The 13,605-nt window shown below is 39.0% G+C and overlaps 4 non-coding genes across 4 annotated transcripts; 1 reads left to right on the plus strand and 3 right to left on the minus strand.

Annotated features, from left to right (window-relative positions):
- Positions 1-5,127: 5,127 nt before the first annotated feature.
- Positions 5,128-5,200, plus strand: TRNAM-CAU (transfer RNA methionine (anticodon CAU)). The gene has a single exon. It is a non-coding gene; the product is annotated as a tRNA-Met (tRNA).
- A 3,514-nt stretch (positions 5,201-8,714) lies between these two features.
- TRNAA-AGC (transfer RNA alanine (anticodon AGC)) lies at positions 8,715-8,787 on the minus strand. Its single transcript has one exon. It is a non-coding gene; the product is annotated as a tRNA-Ala (tRNA).
- Positions 8,788-9,264: 477 nt separating this feature from the next.
- Positions 9,265-9,337, minus strand: TRNAV-AAC (transfer RNA valine (anticodon AAC)). Its single transcript has one exon. It is a non-coding gene; the product is annotated as a tRNA-Val (tRNA).
- Positions 9,338-11,552: 2,215 nt separating this feature from the next.
- Positions 11,553-11,625, minus strand: TRNAI-UAU (transfer RNA isoleucine (anticodon UAU)). Its single transcript has one exon. It is a non-coding gene; the product is annotated as a tRNA-Ile (tRNA).
- Positions 11,626-13,605: the final 1,980 nt, after the last annotated feature.

A 13,605-nucleotide genomic window follows, 5' to 3' on the forward strand; every position in this document is an offset into this window, starting at 1 on the left:
GAGAAGAATGGATGAACGCAATGAAAACCTCAACAAAGACATAGAAAATATAAGAAAGTACCAAACAGAAGTCATAGAGCTGAAGAATACAATAACTGAACTGAAAAATACACTAGAGGCATTCCACAGCAGATTCTTTTTCTGGCGCTCATAGTCTCTTGCTCCCTCTGGTGTTTATCTGTGGTGCTGCAGGTTCTGTGGAGCTGCCACAAGCTGCCAAACTCTCTGGTGTTCTCTGTGGCCCCAGGCCTCCGAAGTATGATGGTTCCGTGTCAGTGCTCGTAATCACGTGAGACAGAAACTAGTCCCTTGGGCAGCCTCCCCTGCACCCCCCCGAAAACCAAAATGTTGGACATATGTTCCATTCTTTCCTTTCCTTCCCAAGAGGGAAACAATAAGTTGGGCATTTTCTCCTGACCTTGCTGGGCTCTGTCAGCTTGGAGGAAAGTCTACAGTGGGTAGAATGCAATGGTTTTATTTATTCATTTCAATGTAGCCATTCTTGGCTTTGCAGTACTTGGGGTACTGCAACTTCTCAACTGGTTTCTGGAGCTCTCATAAAAGCTTTTTGGACCATATATTGATGTTAAGTTGGTGTCTCTGTCAGGGAACAAGGCTTTCTATTTTGCCATCTTGCTGATGTCACCCCTTGCCAGCATTATCATTTAAAGCTCTAGAATTTATATTTGCTATTCATTTGAGGAGGCTGCTTCTGATGGTAATATAATCTGGGGAGGTTTTGTTACTTTCTTCTATATGGATTTCATTTTAAGCAATAAGTTAATGCTCTTTAGTATTCAAACATTTCTAACTCTTGGCTATGCCTCCATCAGTTCTTTTCTGCTGATTATCAGGGATGGTCATCTGACTGAACACTGGCATGTTCAGTGACAATTGTGATAACTTCTATCTACAGGAGAGGAGGCTGGGTGTGAGATCCACAATGAAAAACTGAACACATAATACATGAGAATTTTTTACCTATTACTTCAGGATTTATAGGAGAGAAAAGATTCAAGAAGTCCAATTCATCAAAAGCTGGAAATATAAAAAGAAATCCATAGCCAGTTACATCATAGTGAAACTATGTGCCCAGACATGTGCCCAGAGGAAAGACCATATGAGGACACAGCAAGAAGGTGGCCATCTGCAAGTCAAGGGGCCTGAGAAGAAACCAGACCTGCCGACACCTTGATTTTGAACTTGTAGCCTCCCGAACTGTGAGAAAAATTTCTGTTGTTTAAGCCACCCAGTCTGTGGTATTTTGTTATGGCATCTCTAGCAAATTAATACAGAGCAGAAGGCTTACATTATCAAAATGATATATTTAAGAGGCTGTTTTTAGCTGAGAGAATGAGGAAGTTTGAGAGTATGGGAACGGGGCCTTTGTTTATCCTGTCAGCTCCTGAGGTCGGGGTTGCCCAATTGCCTCTGACTCCCCATGCCTGGCACAGAACACGTCCTCAATAATTATGAGTAGAATGAATGATGGAATGAAAAGGAAGAGGGAGATTCAAGAGAGGTTCTGTAAAAAATAATCTAGTGTAGTACTTCTCAAGCTTTCTGGTGTCAGGACTCATCACACTCTTAAAAACTTTATAATGAAACCCAAAGATCTTTGTGAATTTTATCTGTCAATACTTATTATGTTAAGATTTAAAATGTTTATTTGATTTTTAAAATAACATGATCAACCTACTAGATGTTATCATAAGTAATATAATTTTATGGAAAATAACTATATAATTTTAAACTCTCTTTAATGACTGGTTTAATAGAAGACAGATTTTTATATCTGCTTCCACATTCAAAAAAATCTTGATATATAATGTTTTGTTTCAAGCATATGAAGAAAGTTTGGCTTCATACAGATATGCTGTTAGAAAAGGAAAGGGTATTTTAATAGCCTTTTCAGGTAATTGTGGACATCCTTCTTTGATTTTACACCAATACTTGACAGGCAGTACCTTCTTTATGGTTGGTTGTAAAGTAGAATCTGATGCCTTATTGCTAACTTTGAATGGATCTTTTACCCATGTGTGATTTGGTAACAACTTGGTTATATTGGTCCACTGAGATATATAGTTCTTCCAAATGTTGAAACGTTTCAGTATACAATATCAAACAAACAGAAAAGAACATTCATTGATACCATCACCAATCTCATCAGAAACATCTCTAAATATTGGGAAGCTGTAAATTCATGAAGTTTCCTAAATGCTAATTTTCACTTGAAGGCTAATATTTTATCATTGCAAACAAATTCTGTCAGTTATTTTCTTTGAAGTGACAGGCTGAATTTTTTTATTCTTGAGAAAATGCCTGAATATGTCATAGTTTTGTCTGTTACTTCTTTCAAATAAAAGTGGTGTTCATGAAAAAAAAACAAAACAAAACCTATAACTAGAACAGTTCACAATGCAAAAGTCACCCAAATGCTTTTCTTAGAGATAATCATTCTACTGTGGTGCACAGCTGAAGGGCTTTTTCTGCACTTCTCATTTATTCACACAAATTATTAAAAAGACATGTACTTAAGGGTGAGAGTTAGTAAATATTTTTTACTGCTCCATCAAGGATATTCTTAAGTAAAATACGTTTTTTTTTTTTCTGAGTGTGTGGCAGATAGACACAGTGGCGGCTAGCACAGCTTGATGTCACTGCCTCGATCCATAGCAGGCACCAGAAGCTTTATGCGCTGCCGTTTTTGCACCGTCGGATTTTTTTTTTCATAGCAAATAAAGCCTTGATAATTATGAAAAAATTGTTGGCCTCACAGATACCCTGAAAGTGTCTCAGAACCCCCATGGGGAACAGTCAGCTCTACCCACCACCAGAGCCTCCCATCAAGCCTCTTAGATAGCCTCAACCACCAGAGGGCAGACAACAGAAGCAAGAAAAACTATAATCCTGCAGCCTGTGGACCAAAAACCACAGTTACAGAAAGATAGAGAAGATGAAAAGGCAGAGGGCTATGTCGCAGATGAAGGAACAAGATAAAACCCCAGAAAAACAACTAAATGAAGTGGAGATAGGCAACCTTCCAGAAAAAGAATTCAGAATAATGATAGTGAAGATGATCCAGGACCTTGGAATAAGAATGGAGGCAAAGATTGAGAAGATGCAAGAAATGATTAACAAAGACCTAGAAGAATTAAAGAACAAACAAACAGAGATGACCAATACAATAACTGAAATGAAAACTACACTAGAAGGAATCAATAGCAGAATAACTGAGGCAGAAGAACGGATAAGTGACCTGGAAGACAGAATGATGGAATTCACTGCCGCGGAACAGACTAAAGAAAAAAGAATGAAAAGAAATGAAGACAGCCTAAGAGACCTCTGGGACAACATTAAACGCAACAACATTCGCATTATAGGGGTCCCAGAAGGAGAAGAGAGAGAGAAAGGACCAGAGAAAATATTTGAAGAGATTATAGTCGAAAACTTCCCTAACATGGGAAAGGAAATAGCCACCCAAGTCCAGGAAGCGCAGAGAGTCCCATACAGGATAAACCCAAGGAGAAACACGCCGAGACACATAGTAATCAAAGTGGCAAAAATTAAAGACAAAGAAAAATTATTGAAAGCAGTAAGGGAAAAACGACAAATAACATACAAGGGAACTCCCATAAGGTTAACAGCTGATTTCTCAGCAGAAACTCTGCAAGCCAGAAGGGAGTGGCATGATATACTTAAAGTGATGAAAGGGAAGAACCTACAACCAAGATTACTCTACCCAGCAAGGATCTCATTTAGATTTGATGGAGAAATCAAAAGCTTTACAGACAAGCAAAAGCTAAGAGAATTCAGCACCACCAAACCAGCTCTACAACAAATGCTAAAGGAACTTCTCTAAGTGGGAAACACAAGAGAAGAAAAGGACCTACAAAAACAAACCCAAAACAATTAAGAAAATGGTCATAGGAACATACATATCGATTATTACCTTAAACGTGAATGGATTAAATGCCCCAACCAAAAGACATAGACTGGCTGAATGGATACAAAAACAAGACCCATATATATGCTGTCTACAAGAGACCCACTTTAGACCTAGGGACACATACAGACTGAAAGTGAGGGGATGGAAAAAGATATTCCATGCAAATGGAAATCAAAAGAAAGCTGGAGTAGCTATACTCATATCAGATAAAATAGACTTTAAAATAAAGAATGTTACAAGAGAAAAAAAAAAAAAAAAAAAAAAAGAACCCCCATGGGTCTGGACACCACACTTTGAGCACTGATAGTCTAAGGTATTTGTCAGGATTTGAGGGACAAAAGGTCAAGGCTGTCTTGGAAGCTTTGAACTCAGGTGCCAGGCACATGGCAGGTTGTGAATTAATGTCTGTTGAATGGACTGAAGAACTCATAATTCTATACATATTTGTGTAACGAGTGAATGTGGTGATGTGGGGAAGAATGGTGGAAAGAACATAGTCTAGAGTGAAGAAAGCACACTTTTTGTAATCAGCAAAATCTGCTTTCAGCATCTGGCTTTGCCATTTAGCAGCTGTGAATCTGATTCTACTGAGCCTCAGTTTCATCAGTAAAATGTGGATAATGATGTATAGATTTATGGCAAAAAATTAAATTGGACTAAATGAAATTGAGTGAATAGAATCTTTAATAGGATTTTTGGTACATAGAAGTGAAGAAAACATGCAGACTTACAAAATCAGTTTGTGATATACTGAGTGGAATATCTCAGGCAACATAGGTGGAAATGTAGATTTAAATGAAGACACGTAAGTGTAGACTGCAGATATGTTTGGGAGTTATGCATTCATCCAACTACTATTTGGTGAGAGTCTACTATTCCAACAGAGGAGACTATGGATGGTAAAAAATCGAATGATAACTGAGGGAACGACAATCCAGATGATTAGAAAATAAGGACAGCACCAACCAGAGGTCAGGCACAATTGTTCAGTGGATACACTAGTTTCCAGGTATGAAGCTCCTTTGAGCGCGGGGCTAGAAAGGAATCTAGATATTTGGAAATATCTTGGATAGCCAGTAACTCTGGACCAAGAAAACTGAAAATCCAGAAAGTAGTCCGTTTCGAGGGAAAGAAATTAGATAATTCCTTTACAGTCTCGCGAAATAAAATGTCCGAGCGCCTTCTTAGCGCAGTGGGCAGCGCGTCAGTCTCATAATCTGAAGGTCCTGAGTTCGAGCCTCAGAGAAGGCATGCTTTCTCTTCTTCGGCTTGTTCGTTTTCTTTGTTTTTGCACTTATTTACCTCTGGGACGTAGTTTCTTCTGCTCTTAAGTATCAAGAAGTGAGATGGTATCGGAGCCAGAGTTTTCCTACAATAACCGTTAGGGTCCCCAGTAGACACGCGCTCGCCGCTCCGCACAACGGCTGTTTCCCGAGGGGTTCTGGAGAAGCTCTGCCTTGAGGGCGGTGACGCTTGGGACTCTAGACTAGTCCTGAAAAAGCACGCGGGGCATAAAACTTCTAGTGCCGAAATAACCACGTGCTCAAAATAGCCAATAGGGCAGAAGTTGTACTTCACTAACTTCTCTGGCTGGTGCCTGCAGGGTCTACGCCCGTGGTCTTCGGCTGTGCATCTCCTTGCCCTCTTGGTCGGTAACAGCAACTTCCCAGTTGACTACAGCTCAATACAGATATAGAAAACATTGACTTTTTTGGGGGGGGCGGGTGCCTTAAAAATTTTTTTTATGAGCCCGTAGAAGACAGGGAAATATTGGACATTGAAATATTGGAAGTGTAATAAATCGAATCTTTCTGATTTTTTTCCTCGTATGGTTCCACACATGACAGGGCTGGCGATGTCTTAACTGACACTCCAACTTTGTAGCCGGTGGAGGAAAACAGTGGAAGAGAGATGGGGGATCTCGGAGCAGGCAGAGATAGATGCTCAAAGAGGAAGAAGGTCTGTGCAAGGCTGGGCTGGTCATTTTCCATCACAGCAATGCGCGGTGCTGTATGTCGGGTGGGTCCTCAACCCCTTGTTATAGAAGCCGAGATAAGTTAATTTTACTGGTGAAAAGTTAATTAAATGGCCAATGACGGGGACCTAGAGAAGCTAGATTACGAGGGGACTTGCGGGTCTAAGGTCTCCTAGTAGATGCCGGTCGGGGAGGGGATGACAAAGAGCCAGAGAGTCGGGCAAAGGAAGGTTCTGACGCCCAGTGGAATTTATAGAAAATGAATTCACGCAGGAAGAGGGGGAAGAAAGAGAGTGTTGGGAAGTCTGTCCTTAACGAGATGCTTACCCATCTGCCTAGGACCCCATGATTACCGTCCCTGCCTCTGTATTTCAACTGTAATGCCGGTCCTGAGCAATAACTTTAGAAACCCTTCAAAATCATAAAAGGAAACAAAGAGGCCATTCTCATGTGCTACACACAAAACTTGGATAGTTTTTCCTCTTTTGTTTTAGAGGTTCCTGGAGATAGACAGAGATATGCAAAAACTTCACAGCAGAAAATGCTGAGAAGCAATTCCGTCAGCATATTTATTTTTAGTACAGTCTGACGTGTCTAGATTGTCAGAATTATTAAAAAATAAACATACTGGGGGTGGTGGTGGGATGAATTGGGAGATTGGGACTGATATATATACACTAATATGTATAAAATGGATAACTAGTAAAAAATAAATATACTGACTATAAGAAACTCATGTAATATAGTTACTAATAAGTTTGAATACAGATTTACTATTTAATAATTTATTAAGGGTTTGTTCCCTTTGTTTTTCATATTTCTTTGTTCCTCTTCCTTCCTACCTTCATTTGACTTATTTAAGCATTGTTAGTAGGTGGTCTAGTGATTACCCTATACATCCTTAACATCTCACAGCATACTTAGAATCAATAAATTACCTTTCAAGTTGAGTATAGAAACCTATACCACAATTATGTATCTTTGCCATAAGGCCTTTATGTTATGTATAAAGTACATGTAGATATAATGAAACTCTATGAGACAGTGTTGTAATTTTCACTTTCAATCATCAAACATACTTTAAAGAACTCAAGAGAATAACAGTCTGTCATTTTTACCCAGATCTTTCCTAGCTCTGCTATTGTTCAATCATGCTGTTCCAAGTGTCCTTCTGGTATCATTTTTCTTGTCTCACACTTTACTTTTTTCTAGCACTTCTGCTGGCAATGGATTATCTCAGTTTACCTTCAAATCAAAATGTATTTTTCAGCTCTTTGTCTGAATGATATTTTTGCTATATCAGCATTCTGGTCTATTCTTTCAACATTTAAGAAAGTCATGTCATTTCTTTATGGCCTCTGTGGTTTCTGATGAGAACTCCAAAACCATTCAGATCGCAGTTTGCCTTTAGTTTTCCTCGGGTTGCTTTCAAGAAATTTTTATTTTTTTCCTTTGGTTTTCAGCAGTTTAATAGTAACATGTCTGGGTGTGGATTTATAGGAGTATATCCTGCTTCAAGTTTACTGAACGTTTTGAATCTGGTTTAGGTCTTTTGCCAAATTTGGAAAGTTTTCAAATTTGGAAATTCAAAAAAAATTTCCCCTTTTTTCAAGGTCCTCTCTCTCCTCTTGTTTTGTGTCTCCAATGATGTGAATATAAGATCTTTGTTATTTTCCAATTTGTCCCTGAAGCACCAGCCATCCTTTAAAATATACTTTTCACTCTGTCATTTAGACTGGATAGTTACTATTGTCTATCTTCACATTCACTGACTTTTTCTCAGTCATTGTCTGCTATTAGGACAATCCATTGAGGCATTGTTGTTTATAATTTTGGTTAATACATTTTCAGTTCTGAAGTTTCAATTTGGACTTATATGTCCCATTTTTTTGCTAAGACTTTCTAACATTCAATTCATTTCAAACAGTTCTCACCCCTAATTCTCAGAGCACTGAATAATCACTACTTCAAAGTATTTATTAGAAGATTTCAACATCTGTGTCATCTCAGTATTGATATCTGTTGATTCTCTTTTCCAAGTCAGTTAACCAATTTTCTTGGTTCTTCATTTGCTGAATAATGTTGGATTATAACCTGGCCATTTTTGCATCAGACTTTGTGTCTTGTTCAAATTTTATGGAGAATATTACTACTTTTGTTTTTGCAGTCAATTGACTGCCTTGTGTTCAAGTTCCAAGTACCAACCAGCCTTCTGTGTGTTGTGGTTTCATAGTCCAATCCATTTCCAAAGCCTTTCTGATGCTATTTGGAGATCTCTGGAGTGTGTGCAATCCAGTGACCAGTGTGGACTTGGGCAGTGCGCTATCACTTCAGTTCTCAAAGTTTATGTTGTTTAGGACCTGAGTCACTTATACGTAGATCATGGGTTCATCCAGAAATTCACTAATAACTTCACGTGTTTGCTTTCCACAGTGTCTTTCTCGATATCTTCTGGTTACTTGGGACACTCGGTTTCAGTCCCTGATAAGAAAGCTGCGGCTTTATTGAACCCCGCTCTGTCCTGAGCTTCTCAGGACTGTGCCTCCTTGTGGCCAAGTTGCAGGAAGAAACAGGAATAAAAGGACGAATTGGGCATATCCCTTTAGATGACCAGCTATTCTGAAGAAACAAAACAAATTATAGGCTGAAAGTATCTGTACATACCGAAGGCCAGTAGAGCCAGCGCTGCCCTGCCTTGAACTTGCCCAAGGAAGAGTCCAAAGTGTCTAATTTTCTCATTTCTTACTACAGGCTGGAAGATTGGCACTCCTCGGTAGAAAGAGTAAAATTTGGAGAATGTGGGCATCGATCCCACTACCTCTCGCATGCTAAGCGAGCGCTCTACCACTTGAGCTAACTCCCCTACAGCAAGTTCAATCTCTTTTTCTTTTTCCCCCTCCCCCACTCCCCTTCCTCCTTCAGTTTTTCAGAGTACTTCATTATTCGCTCTTTTGGTAGGCCCAAACTTCAGGAAATGTCAAGGCCATTAAGGCGAAACCAGAATTTAGACTAAAGGCACATCTTCTCAAAGATGCCCCAAAGCAAGAGCGCGGTTGGTACCTATTCCTCCGCTAAGAAAAGAAAGTAGCCATGGGAAAAGTTTGATACCCCAGAAGTTCACGTTTCAGATTTTCTGGGACAGAAGAGAACACGTCTCACTTGGGAGGAGTCACCCAGAACAGTTGGCTAATGCGACAAGACTATCTCAGGATGATTATCTGTGTCTTGAAAAGGAGACCGAAACAACAAACCAAAAGAAGTTGGATGATCACTTGTCCCTTTTAGGGCAGGTGGTACACTGATTTTTTCCCAGATGGTGGAAGGCAAAAGAAACACCAGTTGTTTCCGCTCGGTTTCGAGCCGAGGACCTCTCGCGTGTTAGGCGAGCGTGATAACCACTACACTACGGAAACTCATGCTGCGTTTCTTTCCCGGCATATTTATTCAATTCTTGCTGAGGCGGGTCATGAAAGGTTTCACATCTACACCGTGTGAGAGAATAACCCCAAACTACAAACTATTACAAGCAAGACCCATCGGAAATAGGAAGCGAGATCATATCAGAGAGAAGATATAAAATAGGGACATTGAGGGGTGAAGATGAAGAGTGAACAGGGTGGAAGGAACAGGCATGGAGGTAGGAATTCCTGTGTTCAGCAATTACCTGTTTAGTTGGAGTGGAGTGGAGTGTGTGTGTGCGTGTGTGTGTGTAAAATAGACATGGAGGGAAACAGTGATTGAAAAGCCTGGACACATGAAGATACACTAGGGAGAAAATTGTGGAGGCTTAAGAACCTTTGAAAAAAAATCCAGGCACATGGCTTTAAAATCAAAACATTTTATGAAACGCTTTTATTTTGAATGCCAAATAGGCAGGAAACAGAGAAACTAGAATTAGAGAGAGAGAAAAAGAAGTTATAAGATATTAAAGAATCGAGGTTTATTCTTTTAGCTCCTGAGATTAGCAGTAGCATGAGTCTTTCTGCATCTCCAGCCCAGTACACTGTCTGGTACAGAATACATTCTCCATAAACATAGAATGGATAAAGGCATAGATGCGTGAGAGGAAAAAGAAAGATTCTGGAGAGGTTATCCAGGAAGGATCTACAGTATTTGAGTATGTGTCAAGACACTGGATGTAGAGATTTTGAGGGAGAAGAAAGTGTCAAAGCCATGTATAGAATACTTGAACCTGGGTGGTAGACACAAGTGATTTTGAATTAATATCTGATGCGTGGAAGATTAAATCCACTCATTTATAAGTATTTGTTTTAATAATGAATTAATGAATGAATTGGTCTGGAGAAAAAGTGATAAGACTATGCACAGGGCTAAAGGAAAAGCCTACATTTTAATATAGGAAAAAAAAAATCAGTTTTCCACTTCCGGTTTTGCTCCATACAGCCATTCGAACTGAGAAAAAAATGGTTCAAGTACTCTGAGCTTCAATTTTATCTGTAAAATGGGAATAATGATATTTGGATGAACTGCAAAGCCTAAATCAAACAACTTCCATAAAATTAATAAACATTTAGTACAATTTTTAGCATATGGTGCTGAAAAAGGATTTTTTTTTCATTCTTTCGTAGCCTGTATTCCAAGTCCCCAGTGGTGGTCATCCTTCTCTCAAAGGCTCAGAGAGGCAGCAGATGGAAAGAGGTAATCCCCTCGTAACCACTGCGGTGCTTTCTCCAGCCTGAAGATGCCTCCCTTCCTTGAGCCCTTAAGGGGAAGAAACAGCACGGTCTGATCTTTAGGAAGCAAGCTCTAGACAAGCTAACCTTCAGAAATCCATCTCTGGGTATCATTTTGGTAACATGTGTATAAGAAGTAAAACAGAACATCACTTCTCTTTCACATTTTAAAAGAAAATCAACTGGGCAAAGTTGGAATCCTACAACCCATAATCATATATGTCACCATACTGTCACTGGTTCCGCAAAGAATAAAGTGGTTTCAAGATATTTTATTATCCTGAAAAGGCTACTACACTGTCTACACTGTCAGCATTCCAGATGTGACCACTGTCTCCGCTTTCTCCCTCCAGCTTCCAAGCTCACAGAATGTCAAAGAGTTATAGTTTACCTAGTGTAAGAACCCTCACAAACCTCATTAATCAAATCCTCAAGCTCCTTGGATCCTGCCACTCTAGAAGAAGCAGAAGATGGAGGGGTATAGCTCCATGAGGAAGGGAATTAGGGGGTTTTATTCACTCTTGAATCACTGCACCCAGAAGAGTCCACTAACAAGAATTATTGGTTGCATGATTAAAAGAATAAATAATTTTACACATCCTCACTGCTTAACTGCTGTTAGGCGACCTTCACAGCACCAATTTGGAAGAGAAATTTCCCTGGCTTCTTCCATCTGAGGGAGAAGAAAACACAAAAATATGATATAGCTTGTATTTTCTGGTGTGATCTAAATTACTTCACCAATGATTTTACAGAAGTTACGGGGAAGTGCAACAAACCTGAAATCTGGTTTCACCCTCCTGAGCAAAAATTGGATAATTTATCAAAGCTTAGCTGGCAGCATTTGATCATTTTACTTTGTTTTTTTGTTTGTTTGTTTTGGTACAGTCTACATACCTTTTCTTTTTAGCAACATAAGACAGGTGAACTGCTTTGCCCTCTCGGAGGCTCGAACTCCGGACCTTCATATTATAAGACTGACGCACTGCCAACTGTGCTAAGAAGGAACACAAGCTTAAGTTCCCACATTCTACTTAAAATATGAAATAACATTTTCCAGGCATGTCTATCAGTTTCCAGCTTTTAAAGAATGTAATCAATGTTCTTTGAAAATATTCCTTATAAGCACCTAAGCACCTGATGGATTCTACATTCTGAAACGGAGGAGTCCGCACCTTTCCAGCGTAGACCCAGAGGTCTTGGACACTCTGGACAGCAAGACCAGGAACAATCATACCTGTCTTTTGCTGCTCTTTTCCCCTCTTGTGTTCCAGAGATCTGCCTCTTCCCTCACTCAGAGATCCCAACCCCTCTTAACACTTTCCTTGGTACCTTATGTTAAAAAGAAACTTAGGAGGTACCCAGTTAATATTAGTTCACTGACTGAGTGAATGAATACTCCTCAAATTTGTCTACAGTTCATACTTCTGTCTCATTCTACATCTCCGCTTGCATTGATACAACTGGAGACATTCTCTTTATAAAAATTACAAACTGAACTTAACAAAAAACCTCCCTGTTTTTTTTTTTTTTTTCCAGCCTTTTGTGCCATTAATTAGACTAAGAGATTTATGGAGATTATTTTGTGTATTCCAGTTGAATTTTGACAACAACTATGTATCATAATTTGCATTTTCCAGATATGTTGGCAGCTCAGAGAAGTTAAGTAATATTTCTTCTAAGCAGTAAAGCCTGAATTGAGAAACAGATTATTAGATTCCAAATTGTGATCTTATTTTTCTGCTCCATCTCATGATCTCTCTGCCTGTTCTTCTCCACAGTAGCCCATTCATGTATTCCCTAACTATCTAATTCCCAGCCTCCACTGTGCTGGCCTTTTGGGCTTAGCCTTCCAAGTCAACTTTGGCCCATTCTCTTCCTTCAAAACCCACATCCCTTGAACATTATTAACAAATCTGAACATTATTTCGTGAAGCTCTCTTGAATCTATCCCTTCCTTTCCATTCAGTCAGTACATATTCACTGGGGAGCTGCTCTGTGCAGGGCAGTAGGCTCAGGTGATTCAGAAGGAATCTGACCACCCAGACATCTGGAGCTAGAAGGATATATAGAGACAAGGGACAATCCACTTCCGGTTTCACACTTTCAGTCTCCCTGGCATTTACAGCTAGATAACGCTTTTAAAAATATTTATGTTCATAACGTCCCTCGGCTTCACTCTGACCATTCTTGATTTCTTAGTTTTGAAATGATCTTGCTTTTCTCTCAACTCTTTGGCCCTTCTTTCTACCTACATTGCGATTTTGCTCTATAAGGTCAGTTAGATCCATTGGTGGATGGTATTGTTTAGTTAACTACTAGATCTGACATTAATGAGAGAGAAGTGTTGACATCTACAATGATAACTGTGGAGTTCTCTATTTTTCTTTTCAAGTTTATCAGCTTTGGTTTATGAATTTTGAAGCTTGGTGGTCAGGGGCATAAACACTTAGGATAGTTTATTTTGTTGGTGAGCTGACACCTTATCATTATGTAACTTCTCACTTAATAACTGGAAATTTGAAATCCACTTTGTCTGATATTAATATATCCACTTTGGCTCTTTTTGATTAATGCTTGCGTGGTGTCTCTTTTCCCGTTCTTTACTATCAACCTCCTGTGTAACTTTAATCTTGTTTATGACATTTAATCTCGCATATTAACACCTTTGAAAAGAGTTTCTTAAGGTCAGCATATTTATTTTTAGTATATTCTGACAATCTCTGATTTTTATGGATGTGTCTAGATAATGTATATTTAATGTTATTATTGATAAATTTGCATATAGATTTACTATTTAATAGTTTATTAATGGTTTGTTCCCTTATTTTTTGTTCTTTGTTTCTTCTCCTACCTTCTTTCAGCTTATTTAAACATTGTCCGTAGGTGCTCTAGTGATTACTCTATACATCCTTAATACTTCACAGTATATTTAGAATCAATAAATTACTATTCAAGTTGAATTTAGAAAACTCACTGCCATTTAG

The sequence above is a fragment of the Balaenoptera ricei genome, chromosome 11, assembly GCF_028023285.1.
Source record: "Balaenoptera ricei isolate mBalRic1 chromosome 11, mBalRic1.hap2, whole genome shotgun sequence".
Classification (NCBI taxonomy): domain Eukaryota; kingdom Metazoa; phylum Chordata; class Mammalia; order Artiodactyla; family Balaenopteridae; genus Balaenoptera; species Balaenoptera ricei.